Below are 19,850 nucleotides of genomic sequence, written 5' to 3'. Positions count from 1 at the left end.
ACATACTGCATAAGGGGCATAATGGGGGCATTACACTGTGTGGGGGCATCATACATACTGCATAAGGGGCATAATGGGGGCATTACACTGTGTGGGGGCATCATACATCCTGCATAAGGGGAATAATGGGGGCATTACACTGTGTGGGGGCATCATACATCCTGCATAAGGGGCATAATGGGGGCATTACATTGTGTGGGGGCATCATACATCCTGCATAAGGCGCATAATGGGGGCATTACACTGTGTGGGGGCATCATACATCCTGCATAAGGCGCATAATGGGGGCATTACACTATGTGGGGGCATCATACATACTGCATAAGGGGCATAATAGGGGCATTACACTGTGTGGGGGCATCATACATCCTGCATAAGGGGCATAATGGGGGCATTACACTGTGGGGGCATCATACATCCTGTATAAGGGACATAATGGGGGCATTACACTGTGTGGGGACATCATACATCCTGCATAAGGGGCATAATGGGGGCATTACACTGTGTGGGGGCATCATAAATCCTGCATAAGGGGCATAACGGGGGCATTGCACTGTGGGGGCATCATACATCCCGCATAAGGGGCATAATGGGGGCATTACACTGTGTGTGGGCATCATACATCCTGCATAAGGGGCATAATGGGGGCATTACACTGTGTGGGGGCATCATATATACTGCATAAGGGGCATAATGGGGGCATTACACTGTGGGGGGCATCATTCATACTGCATAATGGGGGCATTACACTGTGTGGGGGATTATACATGCTGCATAAGGGGCATAATGGGGGCATTACACTGTGTGGGGGATTATACATGCTGCATAAGGGGCATAATGGGGGCATTACATTGTGTGGGGGCATCATACATCCTGCATAAGGCGCATAATGGGGGCATTACACTGTGTGGGGGCATCATACATCCTGCATAAGGCGCATAATGGGGGCATTACACTATGTGGGGGCAATATACATACTGCATAAGGGGCATAATAGGGGCATTACACTGTGTGGGGGCATCATACATACTGTATAAAGGGCATAATGGGGGCATTACACTGTGGGGGCATCATACATCCTGCATAAGGGGCATAATGGGGGCATTAAATTGTGTGGGGGCATCATACATCCTGCATAAGGCGCATAATGGGGGCATTACACTGTGTGGGGGCATCATACATCCTGCATAAGGCGCATAATGGGGGCATTACACTATGTGGGGGCATCATACATACTGCATAAGGGGCATAATAGGGGCATTACACTGTGTGGGGGCATCATACATACTGTATAAAGGGCATAATGGGGGCATTACACTGTGGGGGCATCATACATCCTGTATAAGGGACATAATGGGGGCATTACACTGTGTGGGGACATCATACATCCTGCATAAGGGGCATAATGGGGGTATTACACAGTGTGGGGGCATCATACATCCTGCATAAGGGGCATAACGGGGGCATTACACTGTGGGGGCATCATACATCCCGCATAAGGGGTATAATGGGGGCAATACACTGTGTGTGGGCATCATACATCCTGCATAAGGGGCATAATGGGGGCATTACACTGTGTGGGGGCATCATACATCCTGCATAAGGCGCATAATGGGGGCATTACACTATGTGGGGGCATCATACATACTGCATAAGGGGCATAATAGGGGCAATACACTGTGTGGGGGCATCATACATCCTGCATAAGGCGCATAATGGGGGCATTACACTGTGTGGGGGCATCATACATCCTGCATAAGGCGCATAATGGGGGCATTACACTATGTGGGGGCAATATACATACTGCATAAGGGGCATAACGGGGGCATTACACTGTGGGGGCATCATACATCCCGCATAAGGGGCATAATGGGGGCAATACACTGTGTGTGGGCATCATACATCCTGCATAAGGGGCATAATGGGGGCATTACACTGTGTGGGGGCATCATACATCCTGCATAAGGCGCATAATGGGGGCATTACACTATGTGGGGGCATCATACATCCCGCATAAGGGGCATAATGGGGGCAATACACTGTGTGGGGGCATCATACATCCTGCATAAGGCGCATAATGGGGGCATTACACTGTGTGGGGGTATCATACATCCTGCATAAGGCGCATAATGGGGGCATTACACTATGTGGGGGCAATATACATACTGCATAAGGGGCATAATAGGGGCATTACACTGTGTGGGGGCATCATACATACTGTATAAAGGGCATAATGGGGGCATTACACTGTGGGGGCATCATACATCCTGCATAAGGGGCATAATGGGGGCATTACATTGTGTGGGGGCATCATACATCCTGCATAAGGCGCATAATGGGGGCATTACACTGTGTGGGGGCATCATACATCCTGCATAAGGCGCATAATGGGGGCATTACACTATGTGGGGGCATCATACATACTGCATAAGGGGCATAATAGGGGCATTACACTGTGTGGGGGCATCATACATACTGTATAAAGGGCATAATGGGGGCATTACACTGTGGGGGCATCATACATCCTGTATAAGGGACATAATGGGGGCATTACACTGTGTGGGGACATCATACATCCTGCATAAGGGGCATAATGGGGGTATTACACAGTGTGGGGGCATCATACATCCTGCATAAGGGGCATAACGGGGGCATTACACTGTGGGGGCATCATACATCCCGCATAAGGGGCATAATGGGGGCAATACACTGTGTGTGGGCATCATACATCCTGCATAAGGGGCATAATGGGGGCATTACACTGTGTGGGGGCATCATATATACTGCATAAGGGGCATAATGGGGGCATTACACTGTGGGGGGCATCATTCATACTGCATAATGGGGGCATTACACTGTGTGGGGGATTATACATGCTGCATAAGGTGCATAATGGGGGCATTACACTGTGTGGGGGCATTATACATACTGCATAAGTGGCATAAAGGGGGCATTACACTGTGTGGGGGCATTATACATACTGCATAAGGGGCATAATGGGGGCATTACATTGTGCGGGGGCATCATACATACTGCATAAGGGGCAAAATGGGGGCATTACATTGTGCGGGGGCATCATACATACTGCATAAGGGGCATAATGGGGGCATTACACTGTGCGGGGGCATCATACATTCTGCATAAGGGGCATAATGGGGGCATTACACTGTGGGGCATCATACATATTGCATAAGGGGCATAATGGGGGCATTACACTGTGGGGGGCATCATACATACTGCATAAGGGGCATAATGGGGGCATTACACTGTGGGGGGCATCATACATACTGCATAAGGGGCATAATGGGGGCATTACACTGTGGGGGGCATCATACATACTGCATAAGGGGCATAATGGGGGCATTACACTGTGGGGGGCATCATACACACTGCATAAGGGGCATAATGGGGGCATTACACTGTGGGGCATCATACATACTGCATAAGGTGCATAATGGGGGCATTACACTGTGTGGGGGCGTCATACATACTGCATAAGGGGCATAATGGGGGTATTACACTGTGGGGCATCATACATACTGCATAAGGGGCATAATGGGGGCATTACATTGTGTGGGGGCATCATACATACTGCATAAGGGGCATAATGGGGGCATTACACTGTGTGGGGGCATCATACATCCTGCATAAGGGGCATAATGGGGGCATTACATTGTGTGGGGGCATCATACATACTGCATAAGGGGCATAATGGGGGCATTACACTGTGGGGGGCATCATACATACTGCATAAGGGGCATAATGGAGGCATTACACTGTGGGGCATCATACATACTGCATAAGGGGCATAATGGGGGCATTACACTGGGGGGGGCATCATACATACTGCATAAGGGGCATAATGGGGGCATTACACTGTGTGGGGGCATCATACATACTGCATAAGGGACATAATGGGGGCATTACACTGTGGGGGGCATCATACATACTGCATAAGGGGCATTACACTGTGGGGCATCATACATACTGCATAAGGTGCATAATGGGGGCATTACATTGTGCGGGGGCATCATACATACTGCATAAGGGGCATAATGGGGGCATTACACTGTGCGGGGGCATCATACATACTGCATAAGGGGCATAATGGGGGCATTACACTGTGGGGCATCATACATACTGCATAAGGGGCATAATGGGGGCATTACACTGTGTGGGGGCATTATACATACTGCATAAGGGACATAATGGGGGCATTACACTGTGGGGGGCATCATACATACTGCATAAGGGGCATAATGGGGGCATTACACTGTGGGGCATCATACATACTGCATAAGGTGCATAATGGGGGCATTACATTGTGCGGGGGCATCATACATACTGCATAAGGGGCATAATGGGGGCATTACACTGTGCGGGGGCATCATACATACTACATAAGGGGCATAATGGGGGCATCATACATACTGCATAAGGGGCATAATGGGGGCATTACACTGTGGGGGGCATCATACATACTGCATAAGGGGCATAATGGGGGCCATTACACTGTGGGGGACATCATACATACTGCATAAGAGGCATAATGGGGGCATTACACTGTGTGGGGGCATCATACATCCTGCATAAGGCGCAAAATGGGGGCATTACACTGTGTGGGGGCATCATACATCCTGCATAAGGCGCATACTGGGGGCATTACACTGTGTGGGGGCATCATACATACTGTATAACGTGCATAATGGGGGCATTACACTGTGGGGGCATCATACATACTGTATAAGGGGCATAATGGGGGCATTACACTGTGGGGGCATCATACATCCTGCATAAGGGGCATAATGGGGGCATTACACTGTGGGGGCATCATAAATCCTGCATAAAGGGCATAATGGGGGCATTACACTGTGGGGGCATCATACATCCTGCATAAGGGGCATAATGGGGGCATTACACTGTGGGGCATCATACATACTGCATAAGGGGCATAATGGGGGCATGACACTGTGTGGGGGCATCATATATCCTGTATAAGGGACATAATGGGGGCATTACACTGTGTGGGGACATCATACATCCTGCATAAGGGGCATAATGGGGGCATTACACTGTGTGGGGGCATCATACATCCTGTATAAGGGACATAATGGGGGCATTACACTGTGTGGGGGCATCATACATCCTGCATAAGGGGCATAATGGGGGCATTACACTGTGTGGGGGCATCATACATCCTGCATAAGGGGCATAATGGGGGCATTACAATGTGGGGGCATCATACATCCCGCATAAGGGGCACAATGGGGGTATTACACTTTGTGGGGGCATCATATATACTGTATAAGGGGCATAATGGGGGCATTACACTGTGTGGACATCATACATCCTGCATAAGGGGCATAATGGGGGCACTACACTGTGTGGGGGCATCATACATCCTTCATAAGGGGCATAATGGGGGCATTACACTGTGTGGGCATCATACATCCGGCATAAGGGGCATAATGGGGGCATTACACTGTGTGGCGGCATAATACATACTGCATAAGCGGCATAATGGGGGCATTACACAGTGAGGGCATCATACATCCCGCATAAGGGGCATAATGGGGGCATTACACTGGGGGGGCATCATACATCCCGCATAAGGGGCATAATGGGGGCATTACACTGTGTGTGGGCATCATACATCCTGCATAAGGGGCATAATGGGGGCATTACACTGTGTGGGGGTATCATACATCCTGCATAATGGGCATAATGGGGGCATTACACTGTGGGGCCAGTAAAGGGGCATAATGGGGGCATTACACTGTGTGGGGGCATCATACATCCTGCATAAGGCGCATAATGGGGGCATTGCACTGTGGGGGCATCATACATCCAGCATAAGGGGCATAATGGGGGCATTACACTGTGGGGGCATCATACATCCTGCATAAGGGGCATAATGGGGGCATTACACTGTGGGGGCATCATACATCCTGCATAAGTGGCATAATGGGGGCATTACACTGTGTGGGGGCATCATACACCCTACATAAGTGACATAATGGGGGCATTACACTGTGTGGGCATCATACATCCTGCATAAGGAGCATTATACTGTGTGGGGGCATCATACATCCTGCATAAGGGGCATAATGGGGGCATTACACTGTGTGGGCATCATACATCCGGCATAATGGGGGCATTACACTGTGGGGGCATCATACATCCTGCATAAGTGGCAGAATGGGGGCATTACACTGTGTGGGGGCAAAATACACCCTACATAAGGGACATAATGGGGGCATTACACTGTGTGGGCATCATACATCCTGCATAAGGAGCATTATACTGTGTGGGGGCATCATACATCCTGCATAAGGGGCATAATGGGGGCATTACACTGTGTGGTCATCATACATCCGGCATAATGGGGGCATTACACTGTGTGGCGGCATCATACATACTGCATAAGCGGCATAATGGGGGCATTACACTGTGGGGGCATCATACATCCAGCATAAGGGGCATAATGAGGCATTACACTGTGTGGGGGCATCATACATCCCGCATAAGGGGCATAATGGAGGCATTACACGGTGGGGGCATCATACATCCCGCATAAGTGGCATAATGGGGGCATTACACTGTGTGGGGGCATCATACATCCTACATAAGGGACATAATGGGGGCATTACACTGTGTGGGCATCATACATCCTGCATAAGGGGCATAATGGGGGCATTACACTGTGTGGGGGCATCATACATCCTGCATAAGGGGCATTACACTGTGTGGGCATCATACATCCGGCATAATGGGGGCATTACACTGTGTGGCGGCATCATACATACTGCATAAGCGGCATAATGGGGGCATTATACATCAAGCATAAGGGACATAATGGGGGCATTACACTGTGGGGGCATCATACATCCTGCATAAGGGGCATAATGGGGGCATTACACTGTGTGGGGGCATCATACATCCTGCATAAGGGGCATAATGGGGGCATTACACTGTGTGGGGGCATCATACATCCTGCATAAGGCGCATAATGGGGGCATTACACTGTGTGGGGGCATCATACATCCTGCATAAGGCGCATAATGGGGGCATTACACTGTGGGGGCATCATACATACTGCATAAGAGGCATAATGGGGGCATTACACTGTGGGGGCATTATACATCCTGCATAAGGGGCATTACACTGTGGGGGCATCATACATCCTGCATAAGGGGCATAATGGGGGCATTACACTGTGGGGGCATCATACATACTGCATAAGGGGCATAATGGGGGCATTACATTGTGTGGGGCATCATACATCCTGCATAAGGGGCATAATGGGGGCATTACACTGTGTGGGAGCATCATACATCCAGCATAAGGGGCATAATGGGGGCATTACACTGTGGGGGCATCATACATCCTGCATAAGGGGCATAATGGGGGCATTACACTGTGTGGGGGCATCATACATCCTGCACAAGGGGCATAATGGGGGCATTACACTGTGTGGGAGCATCATACATCCTGCATAAGGGGCATAATGGGGGCATTACACTGTGTGGGGGCATCATACATTCTGCATAAGGGGCATAATGGGGGCATCATACATTCTGCATAAGGGGCATAAGGGGGCATTACACTGTGGGGGGCATCATACATCCTGCATAAGGGCCATAATGGGGGCATTACACTGTGGGGGGCATTATACATACTGCATAAGGGGCATAATGGGGGCATTACATTGTGTGGGGCATCATACATCCTGCATAAGGGGCATAATGGGGGCATTACACTGTGTGGGGGCATCATACATCCTGCATAAGGGGCATAATGGGGGCATTACACTGTGGGGGCATCATACATCCTGCATAAGGGGCATAATGGGGGCATTACACTGTGTGGGGGCATCATACATCCTGCATAAGGGGCATAATGGGGGCATTACACTGTGGGGGCATCATACATCCTGCATAAGGGGCATTACACTGTGTGGGGGCATCGTACATCCTGCATAAGGGGCATAATGGGGGCATTACACTGTGTGGGGGCATCATACATCCTGCATAAGGGGCATAATGGGGGCATTACACTGTGTGGGGGCATCATACATTCTGCATAAGGGGCATAATGGGGGCATTACACTGTGTGGGGGCATCATACATTCTGCATAAGGGGGCATCATACATCCTGCATAAGGGCCATAATGGGGGCATTACACTGTGGGGGGCATCATACATACTGCATAAGGGGCATAATGGGGGCATTATACATCCTGCATAAGGGGCATAATGGGGGCATCATACATCCTGCATAAGGGGCATAATGGGGCATTACACTGTGTGGGGGCATCGTACATCCTGCATAAGGGGCATTACACTGTGTGGGGGCATCATACATCCTGCATAAGGGGCATAATGGGGGCATCATACATCCTACATAAGGGACATAATGGGGGCATTACACTGTGTGGGCATCATACATCCTGCATAAGGGGCATAATGGGGGCATTACACTGTGTGGGGGGCATCATACATCCTGCATAAGGGGCATAATGGGGGCATTACACTGTGGGGGCATCATACATCCTGCATAAGGGGCATAATGGGGGCATTACACTGTGGGGGCATCATACATCCTGCATAAGGGGCATAATGGGGGCATTACACTGTGTGGGGGCATCATACATCCTGCATAAGGGGCATAATGGGGCATTACACTGTGTGGGGGCATCATACATCCTACATAAGGGACATAATGGGGGCATTACACTGTGTGGGCATCATACATCCTGCATAAGGGGCATAATGGGGGCATTACACTGTGTGGGGGGCATCATACATCCTGCATAAGGGGCATAATGGGGGCATTACACTGTGGGGGCATCATACATCCTGCATAAGGGGCATAATGGGGGCATTACACTGTGGGGGCATCATACATCCTGCATAAGGGGCATAATAGGGGCATTACACTGTGTGGGGGCATCGTACATCCGCCATAAGGGGCATAATGGGGGCATTACACTGTGTGGGGGCATCATACATTCTGCATAAGGGGCATAATGGGGGCATTACACTGTGTGGGGGCATCATACATTCTGCATAAGGGGGCATTACACTGTGGGGGGCATCATACATCCTGCATAAGGGCCATAATGGAGGCATTACACTGTGGGGGGCATCATACATACTGCATAAGGGGCATATTGGGGGCATTACACTGTGTAGGGGCATCATACATCCTGCATAAGGGCCATAATGGGGGCATTACACTGTGGGGGGCATCATACATACTGCATAAGGGGCATAATGGGGGCATTACACTGTGGGGCAGTAAAGGGGTCCTGTACTATGAGAACAATACGTTTCCTCCCTTCCTGTCTCCATAGTTGGGTCGTATGTATCTATTACAGGAAACAGAACAAAAACCTTATGATTCTTATAAAGGGGCAACACAAGACCCCAAAAGAATCTCGGTGCTGAAGGGGTTAATGCCCCCTGTGCCCAGGAATGGGGTCTCCACATACCTCCACCTGCAGAGCCGCCACCACATATATGGCTGCTCTGTGCGCACAGGAGCTGTGATGAGGTCACAGGAGGGGAGGAGTCAGGGGTCACATGATCAGGGGCCTCAGTGGATGCAGGACTCTGCTGTGCTGGTTGTCATGGTGCTGGATGAGCTGAAGTTTATGTGTGGGGTCAGGAGGGGTTTACAGTGTGGATGTAGCAGAGCCGGGTGTGTACGAGGTGTACGGAGCGGAGCCGTGTGTGTACGAGGTGTACGGAGCAGAGCCGCATGTGTGCGAGGTGTACGGAGCAGAGCCGCGCGTGTACGAGGTGTACGGAGCGGAGCCGCGCGTGTACGAGGTGTACGGAGCGGAGCCGCGCGTGTACGAGGTGTACGGAGCAGAGCCGCGCGTGTACGAGGTGTACGGAGCGGAGCCGCAGGTGTAAGGAGCAGAGCCGCGTGTGTACGAGGTGTACGGAGCAGAGCCGTGTGTGTACGAGGTGTACGGAGCGGAGCCGCAGGTGTAAGGAGCAGAGCCGCGTGTGTACGAGGCGTACGGAGCGGAGCCGCGCGTGTACGAGGCGTACGGAGCGGAGCCGCGCGTGTACGAGGCGTACGGAGCGGAGCCGCGCGTGTACGAGGCGTACGGAGCGGAGCCGCGCGTGTACGAGGCGTACGGAGCGGAGCCGCGCGTGTACGAGGCGTACGGAGCGGAGCCGCGCGTGTACGAGGCGTACGGAGCGGAGCCGCGCGTGTACGAGGCGTACGGAGCGGAGCCGCGCGTGTACGAGGCGTACGGAGCGGAGCCGCGCGTGTACGAGGCGTACGGAGCGGAGCCGCGCGTGTACGAGGCGTACGGAGCGGAGCCGCGCGTGTACGAGGCGTACGGAGCGGAGCCGCGCGTGTACGAGGTGTACGGAGCTGAGCCGCGCGTGTCCGAGGGGTACGGAGCGGAGCCGCGCGTGTACGAGGGGTACGGAGCGGAGCCGCGTGTGTACGAGGCGTACGGAGCGGAGCCGCGTGTGTACGAGGCGTACGGAGCGGAGCCGCGTGTGTACGAGGCGTACGGAGCGGAGCCGCGTGTGTACGAGGCGTACGGAGCGGAGCCGCGTGTGTACGAGGCGTACGGAGCGGAGCCGCGTGTGTACGAGGCGTACGGAGCGGAGCCGCGTGTGTACGAGGCGTACGGAGCGGAGCCGCGCGTGTACGAGGCGTACGGAGCGGAGCTGTGTGTTTACGGAGACGTGTGTGTGGAGTCTGTACAGGGGTCTCTGTAGAGATAATCTTACCCCAGCATTATGGATTGGGAGACAGAGAAAAAGGGATTGGGGACATTTTATTGTAATTTCATTTTTTAGAAAAAACTGTAATAAAAAATAACTGATTAAAAAAAAGTGTTTCGTTTTCCCACCATTTTGTTTGTAAGAGCCGAGACTGAAGACGCTTTATCTACAAAAGAGGAAGGATACAGCGGCAGAAGCATTCGGAAAGGCTATCAAAGAGCCAAAAACACACCCAGGGATCTTCTACTATACGAGAACAAGGCATTACATAAACAACCTGCTACAGATGATCAGGTACGATTGGTCTCAAATTTTCATAATCAGAGGTACGATTTCAAAGAAATAATTAAAAAGCATTGGAATATTCTCTTTACAGATCCCATACTAAAACAGATGTTATTACCTACCCCTTGAATCGAAGCAAAAAGCCTTGCAGCGCTGTGGTCCTGGGTTCAATTCCCACCTAGGACAACATCTGAAGGAGTTTGTATGTTCTCCCCGTGTTTGCGTGGGTTTCCTCCGGGTTCCTCACACACTCCAAAGACATACTGATAGGGAATGTAGATTGTGAGCCTAAATTTGGACAGTGCTGATAATTAGTGTTGAGCGAATTTTTTTTTCATTTCAAATTCGGGTTCATGTTCAGGGTTCCGGCTTGTTCGCTCCAAAAAATCGGCTCCGCCCAGGAACATCCCTGATTTGCCACGCTGTCACACAGATCTGAGTGACAGCGTGGCAAATCAGGGATGCTCGTGGGCAGAACCAGCAATTTTTTGGCGCGAACAAGCCGGAATCCCGAACACGAATTTGAAAGGCCGAACAAATTCGCTCAACACTACTGATAATATCTGTAAAGCGCTGTGAAATTAATGGCGCTATATGAGTGAGTTAAATAAATAAAAAACACTTTTTTACCACATCTATTGAAAATTAAAGGAATTGATGCTGTGACCCTGGGATTTAGAGGGGGGACTTAGGGAAGTTTCTAGCTAAATAAGAAAGTAAATGGATCTATAGGTGGGGTACCTTAGCACCACAAATGAAATTTTTCGAAATGAAAATCAAAATTTTGGGTTTGGGGCATTTCTCTAACAACACATGGAAGCATTAAGAATGCAGGGGTCTCATTTTAGGTGTTTTTAAATGATTTAACTTATCTATTTTTCTTCTACTTTTCAAGCTTTGTTATTCCTGATACCTACAGAACGTGGCTGTTTTTTCCTGAAGTAACTAAGAGATATACGTATTTTCTTCCACTCATCTTGGTTTGCTGTTGTGTTCTCCTGATGACTGATCCCCAAAGTTGCGTGGTTGGTTTTTTACTGGGCCGTCTCTTGGGGAGCCGATCCTTTCCAGCAGAGAAACGTCTGAAGCTTCTTGACTGCAGTTTCCTGACATGATTTCCATTGTGGAACCACAAACCCTGGAGGAAATCAAGGAAGCACTAAATGATAGTGGGACTTTTTAATTTCATGGATTTCATCCTCAAGATAAGACAGTACCAACCTTTGTTGGACATATTCTGATTATGAGATCTAAGATGTTTAAACCTCCTTTAAGGTTTTTTAGGGGGATCATCTTTTGGGCTGAAGGAGTTCTTCAAAGAAAAGAAGTATAATGTTTGCTTGAGACAGGACTGTAATATCAACGCTGTATCATGCATTTATACATCCTGTTTTGTTTTCAGCTTCCCTCCCTCTCCCCACCTAACCCACTCTTATTCACTAATGTTATCACGCTTGTCTTTTATCTATAAACATTTTGACAGTCAGCTTCACAAAACTATTCTCTTCCTACAAATTGTAAAAACACTATGTGCACTATTGAATATTTTTTATTTTCATTCATATTCTTTTACTTTTCATTTCAGCTCCCAACGCGCGTTTCACCTGGGCTTTGAGGAGGGAAAATTAAATTGAAAATTATTTTGTTGTGCATTTAATATATAGGTTGTTTGGTTCCAGTGGATGCACAACGTATATAATGTTATCCTAATATGTGCTAATTTGACTATTCTTCTTGCCATCTCACTCCACAGAACAGCAGGTAACACCGTAGCCCAAGCCTAGGGGTCTCTTTGTAAGTCTAGATCCATGTAGAGGGGGTTAAAGGATGATGAGGAAGACAATCCCTGGGGTCTGGAAAACAGAGTAGATAGCGCCAAGCCTGTTTGTGGTGGCCATCCTTTGAGCTGCCAGGTGACCAAGACCAGCTCCCCCAATACATTGTGTCTGCAAACTATCCCAGCAAGATCTGCATTCAAATAGCTAAATGGCGCTCCTTCCCGTCTTAACCTGCCATGTGCCCAGACAGTAGTGTACAACCGTATAGAGGGTATTGTCGGATTCAAGAGAAGTTGGAAAATAATTTGTAAGGTCCATCTGTTTCCTATAATCGTTTATGAAGAATTCCAAAGTTATCACCACATAAAGTGACACACATCAGATTTGAAAAATGGGCCCTGATTAGGAACACAAAACGCTGCAGGAAGGGGTTACATCAGTATTTTTGGCACTAACTACTGTAGTGAAAAACTGTCACATCTACTGAAATGATCAAACTCAACAGTCTTCATCTGTAAAAAAATCAGTAACTAGTGGTGAAACCTCTCTGGGGTAATTAGAGTATGGGGCTCGGTGGCTCTTGGCAATCTAAACTATTGTAAGGGACAATATTTTCTGTCAGAAATATTAGACATTCAAAGAGAACTTTTTACAATAGTGCAGTCCTGACCAGAAGAGTAGAGAAAGTATTAGAGCCCCCATTTCAGGAGAGATTGTGCAGTAATCTGAATTCCTTAGGATTAAAGACAATGTAATTTATGATGTGGAGTGAATCCATCAAACCAGGGCTCGAGCCATGCCAACACACCTCCTGCAGGCGTGAATAAATGTATATTACAGCCATCAGCCACGCACAGCTTAGAGATATATCATGGCACAGGTGTAATGTTTTTTATGTAGTTTATCACAATCCTGTATGAAGTTAGTTGGTTTCAAAAGAAACTGAAGTCAGGATAAAGGGAAACTCTGTTGTTATTGTACAGAAATTCACAAGACTGGACCTATAGGGACCATATGATCACATTCGGCAGCACAGACGGGGAGAAGGTAGATTCATCCAATAAGATATCAGGGATCTAGGAAGCCAACAGGATGATTTTTTTAAATAAATGTTTTTTACTGATTTTTATAAAAATTTTCAAAAAAATATCAACATAACAAACATTAGAGGAACGCAGTCGCTACCCCTCAACAGTAACAAACATTTCACATATATATCGTTTATGTTTCTTGGTTCTGCAAAATAAGGATATTCTTTTCCAGGTGTAGATAGCAGTATGCTGGGTCACAATAATAAGAAACATTTTAGCTTTTTATAGTTTACGAAAATAATATGAAAATACTTTATTCTTAGGGAAGTCTAAGGTGTCACATAAAACGTGGAGTCAAAACAGACCTATGCGGAATCTCTGCAATTCCCTAGACCCCAAAACCGGAGCTATCAATCCATAAATTCCATAACTTATCAAATTTAGAGAAAGAGTCTCTTTTTAGGTATATACCTTTTTCCATATTTTCTATCCAATTAACTTTGTCTATAAATTCTGACATCATAGGCTTCTGATCTGTTATCCATTTTTGGGCTATTACCTTCCTTACCGTATATAACATATGTGCCACCGCTATTTTGCTGTGCTCATCAGTAGTCAAATCGTCTACATATCCTAGTACACATACTAATGGTGAAAGTTCTACATTAATTGAATAAACCCTGTTAATTAATGCTAAAACTCCTTTTCAAAAGGATACTAAGTTAGGACAATTCCACAACATATGAAGCATAACTGTTGAGTGAATTTTGCATCTAGCTTAAAGATAATTGTGGGACTCTTTCCAATATATCTAACCAATGATTTTCTTCTATAGGGCGCATCACACTCTCCCATTTTTCCTTTGAACATATAGGATGATTTGTCAATATCTTGTCCAGGACAATGTTATAAATTACTGAGATCAGTCCCCGAGAGCTATGTAAATTAGCTATTCTCTATATTATTATATTTTGAGGAACCCCTCCAATCTAAATCAATGCCCTCCATCTGATATGCCTGCGAAAATTGTAAGTATTTATAGAATTCAGAATGTAATAGCCCAAATTCATTCTGCACTTGTGAGAATTCCTTAATTAAATCACCTATTAACACTTGATTAAATCTATTCAAACCCCTAGAACTCCAGGATTTGAATCCCACCAGTTGGTATAAATTGGGGAGTCACGGAGTGTTCCATAATGAAGTGAATTGCGAAACTCCTTCTGTACCCTGTAGTTTTTTCACCATCCCACAAAGCTTGTGAATTAGTAGTACTGTTGGCATTCTACTCCCTAGTGTCCTAAATTTATTCGCCTCCAGCGCCTCATAGTTTGTCCTATTGGATATGTTGCAGCAGCAAACGTTGAGCTCCCTCTCCCCCAGGGTCGCCCCATCCCCGAATATGCTGAAGCTGAGATGACATATAATAAACCCATGGATTGGGGACTGCAAGACTGCCCATTGTTTTGTTTCTTTGCAGTATTTCCAGTTTAATTCTCAGAGTCTATTTGTCCCATATTCATTTTCTAAACTTCTGACTGACTTTAATGAAATATCTCTGATTTATCCATATTGGGGAGTTGTGTAGAACATACAGCAACTGCGGCATCAAAGTCATTTTGATCAGATTAGCACGGCCCACAACCGCCAACGGTAACTTGGACCAAGCCCATAATTTACTTCTAAACTTTGTTAATATTGGGTCAAGGTTCAGCTTCTCAATCATCTATTTTAGCCGTTATGTTAAAGCCTAAGTACTTAAACTCCGATACTACCTGTAGGCCCGAGTTAGTGTAGTGGGAATCATTCTCATTTGTATTATCTAACGGAAGTATAACTGATTAGCTCCAATTTATCACTAGAATCACATTTTTTCCAAATGTTTCAATCGTTTTCATTGCTATAGGAAGGGACTCAGAAGCTCTAGTCAAGAACAGCAAAGTGTCATCGGCATAGAGAGCAACCTTCACTTTTCTATTCCCCCTATGGAACCCAATTATACCTGGGTGCTCCCTAATAATCGCTGCCAGGGGCTCAATGGCCAATGTAATGAGCAGGGAACATCCGTGCCATGTGCTCCTACTTAACCTAAAAGGCCGAGGTGAGATGTCCATTCACTCGTATTCTGGCCACAGGCCCATCATATAGTAATTTAACCCATGATATGAAGCCAGACCCTATACCAAATGTTTCCATTCCTGCCCAAAGATATTCCCATTCAATAGAGTCAAACGCCTCAGAGGCATCTAGGGAGCATACAGCCCTATCCCTATCACCATCGACCAGCAATTTAAGGTTAAGAAATAGTTGTCGAATATTGACAGCTGTGGATCTATCAGGCATGAAGCCTGACTGGTCAGTATGGATTACTGTAGATATTACTGTATTTAATCTAGAGGCCAGAACCTTTGCTATGATCTTGGTATCTGTTGACAGCAAAAGATAATGGCTTGTATGCATCGAGAAGTAAAGGATCTTTACCTGTCTTAGGTATGACTACTATCACTGCCTCTTGCATTGAATGTGGCAAAGCTCCTTCCTTAATTGCATCCTGAAAGGTAGTCAGTAAGTGAGGAAGTAGGATGTTTCCAAATTACTTATATATTTCGGTAGGGCGCCCATCCATCCCTGGCGACTTATTATTTGCCAAAGAAGCTACCACCATTTGTAATTCCTCCAGCTGTAGAGGACTATTCAGATATTCTCGATCTTTACCAGAAAATGTCAGCAGTTTAATCTCCTTCAGATAGGATGAAAATTGTTCTCTACTGAATTGCAATTTAGATTTGTATAGGTCTTTATAGAATTCTAATAAAGTATTTGAAATCTGGTCAGTCTGGTTTACTACCACGCCCTCCTTGTTTTTTTAAAAAAAGAACTTCCCATCTGGGCCCTTGTTATCACGGCCATTAAGTGCGCCCCCCCCTCCAAAGAATTGTGTCTGGTAGAACTTACGTTTATTTTTATCTTTTTCCTTGAAATGTCAGGGAAGCGCTTCCTGCGCCTCCCCCCAAATCATCAGATCCTCCCTTGTACCAGTTAATACAAATTTCTCTTCTGTAGATCTAACTCTATCCTGTAAAAACTCTCCAAACTGTTTGGTCTTAGTTTTAGATCTATTAATGGCCTGTATTAAGACTCCTCTTAAACACGCCTTCATAGCGTTCCATAGTGAGCTTTGCGACACCAGTTTAATATCTATAATTTGAAGCCAGAAGGGATTCATTGCCCACATAGTCAGAGATGTCTGCGGCCTAGGCAAGAGTCAGATGGTGGTCAGCAAGGGTGGGTGGTCTTCTAGCACTCTGGGCAAATATTCCACCGTCTTTAGCAAGGGAGAAATATGTTCTGCACCCAAGATTAAACCAATGCATTACAATGTATTATGCGTGTATGTATCTATCCCAATATGGATGAACAATATTGGTGAAGTCACCCATGCACTAAGTCTGGAACTCCCGGTACCTTATTCGTAAGTGAAGCAATGTTTTTCACAATGGCATTGTTATAAAGAGGAGGAACGTAAACTGCCATAAGTAGAATTTCTTTTGTAAATATTTTACAATGAATACCTAAAAATCTCCCTTCTCCATCTATCTTGGAATAAATCGGTTCAAAAGGGATAGTCCTATGTACTAGGATACTAACTGCTCTAGAGTATGTAGAAAAAGTGGAATGGAAGTTGTGGCCTATCCATGAATATTTCATGCCAGCAACACTGTTTGTTCCAAAGTGCGTTTCCTGCAGACACACCACTGCAGACAGGTGGTCCCGGATATGTTCCATGACCGCCGCTCTCTATAAGGAGTCTCCCAGACCTCTAACATTCAATGAAGGGAATTTTACTTTCTCATCCATTATATCTAATCATTTAGGGGATGATTTGAAAATGATTTGTAGAGTATCACGCCCACAGCTTCCCTTTTCAAACCAGCTTTGTAATATTTCCACTTAATCAATATGACTACTGTTAGTTGCAGAACCGAGTGGCTTATTATAGGAACAGAATCCCCACAAACACACTCAACAAATAAACATAAATCCATCCATGTAAGCTGGAGGGAGGAAGGCACCAGCCCACCCTGTAGCCGTGTACGAGGCAAGCAAACAACCTAAAATAAGAAAGGTAAACATTTCTGGGGGCTTGCAATAGTAGGATGTAGTACAGGATAAGTGTGTCCACTGGGCCGTGGGTTAGATAATAAAGGATATGACCCCAACAGTCAATCGGGTAGTTACTGATGGCATAAATCTTAAGTTATTCAAGTTCAACGTTGCTGACTTTGACGGATCCTCTGCTCATTTAGGTTAATCCAGTGGAGTGCATCTTTCGGATGTTCAAAGAAAAAGGTCTCTCACAGAGTCGCCACCCTAAGTTTCACGGGGTAAAGCATGGAGTATGATGTTTGCAAACTACACAATCGGCGTTTTACATCTAGAAACTGTGCCCTGCGTTTTGAAACTTCAATGGAGTTATCCGGAGAAAATGAAATTCTTTTGCCATTGATGGAAATGCCTGCTTTATCACAGGAAGCTTTAAGGATGGTGTCCCTGTCTTTATAATGCAGCAGCTTCATTAAAACTGGACGTGGAGAGGCCCTTGGTGGCAGTGGCCAGGATGGCACTCTATGCACCCTCTCAACAGCAAAGAGACAGGCGGTCAGTCCCAAACAGAGAGTCCAGCGGTTTCTCAAAATACTCAGTAGGGTTATTGCCCTCAGTTTTTTCAGGGACACCGACCACTCTTATGTTAGTTTGCCTGAGTCTGTTCTCTAAAACATCTGTCTTAGATAATAAGGCCAAATTCTGTTGATCATGTCTATGAGTGTACCGGATAATTTGAGGATGTTTATCCTCCAGATCACCAATTCTGCTGCTGTGGTGCGGTCATTAACTTTTTGTAGCCTTTGCCTCATATAGGTAAATTCCTCTTTGATCTCCCCCATCTGGCTGCTGAGTGAAGATAGCGCAGATCCATACTGTGTTACAGCCATAAATACATCTTTTATCATAGGCTCAGTTATGTGCGGATTTGTGTTATGATGGAAAGTAGTGAGTTCTGACTGAGGCTGAAGGGCGCAGGAACTTTCAGAGTCATTTTCAGCAGTATTATAAAATTCCTCTGAGCGCGCAGAGAAGCAGTTAGATTCCTCAGTAATTTGTATATGTGCCTCATTGCCGGTCTAGGCTTCCGAGCCTGGAACTCGAGCAAAGCCAGCCTAAGTGCTGCGCCTGCAGCCACCGACTTTCCCACTCTTGTACCTGCTGAAGAAGCGCCAGCACCATCTTGGATGCCTCCATCCACTACTTATCCCCGGAGTTCTTCTGTCGCACATCCGCTCACATGTCCGGCCAGGCCATGCCCCTCAGCCACAAGGAAATTAAACCCCTTTTGGATGCGAGTCATAGACTTTTAAGGGAAAATTGAAGGGTAAATAGAGAACCTTGTGATTAAAAAAAAATGCAACTTCTATTTTATATGTATGGGAAGCCATGAAGGCCGACCTTAGAGGAATATTTCCAAAATAAATCTCAGCAGCTAAATCCCATACTAAGCAGCAGGATCAATTGGTGTCTCAGGAGTTGGGAGATGCAGAGAATGCGATAATTAGAGATCCAATGCCGGCTGCACAAAACAGGCTGAAAGCAGCTCCGGACCTGCTGAATCAGGGAACATTGTAGATGCAGGAAGGAAGAAGCGGTTTCTAAAGCTTCCAGTCCTTTCCTTAGGACTCTCAGAATTTATTAGATGAATCACTTAATATACAAGATCTAGAATGGGCACTGAGCTCAATGTCCAACGATAAAGCACTGGGAACAGATGGTCTTCCAGTGGAAGTATATAAGAGATATAAGGAAGTATTACTACCACTGCTAATCGAGATATACAATTCATGTTTTGAGGGGATCATTGCCCATGTCCATGCAGAAAGCCATAATTATGGTATGACCTAAACAAGGCTGTTCTTTTTTACAGTAGTGACCAAAATGATTAAGGC

Source organism: Phyllobates terribilis, unplaced genomic scaffold, assembly GCF_046119375.1.
Source record: "Phyllobates terribilis strain yellow unplaced genomic scaffold, ASM4611937v1 Scaffold_5__5_contigs__length_657084704, whole genome shotgun sequence".
In the NCBI taxonomy this organism is placed as follows: Eukaryota; Metazoa; Chordata; class Amphibia; order Anura; family Dendrobatidae; genus Phyllobates; species Phyllobates terribilis.
The sequence above is the reverse complement of the archived record's forward strand: the minus strand, read 5'-3'. Positions refer to the sequence as shown.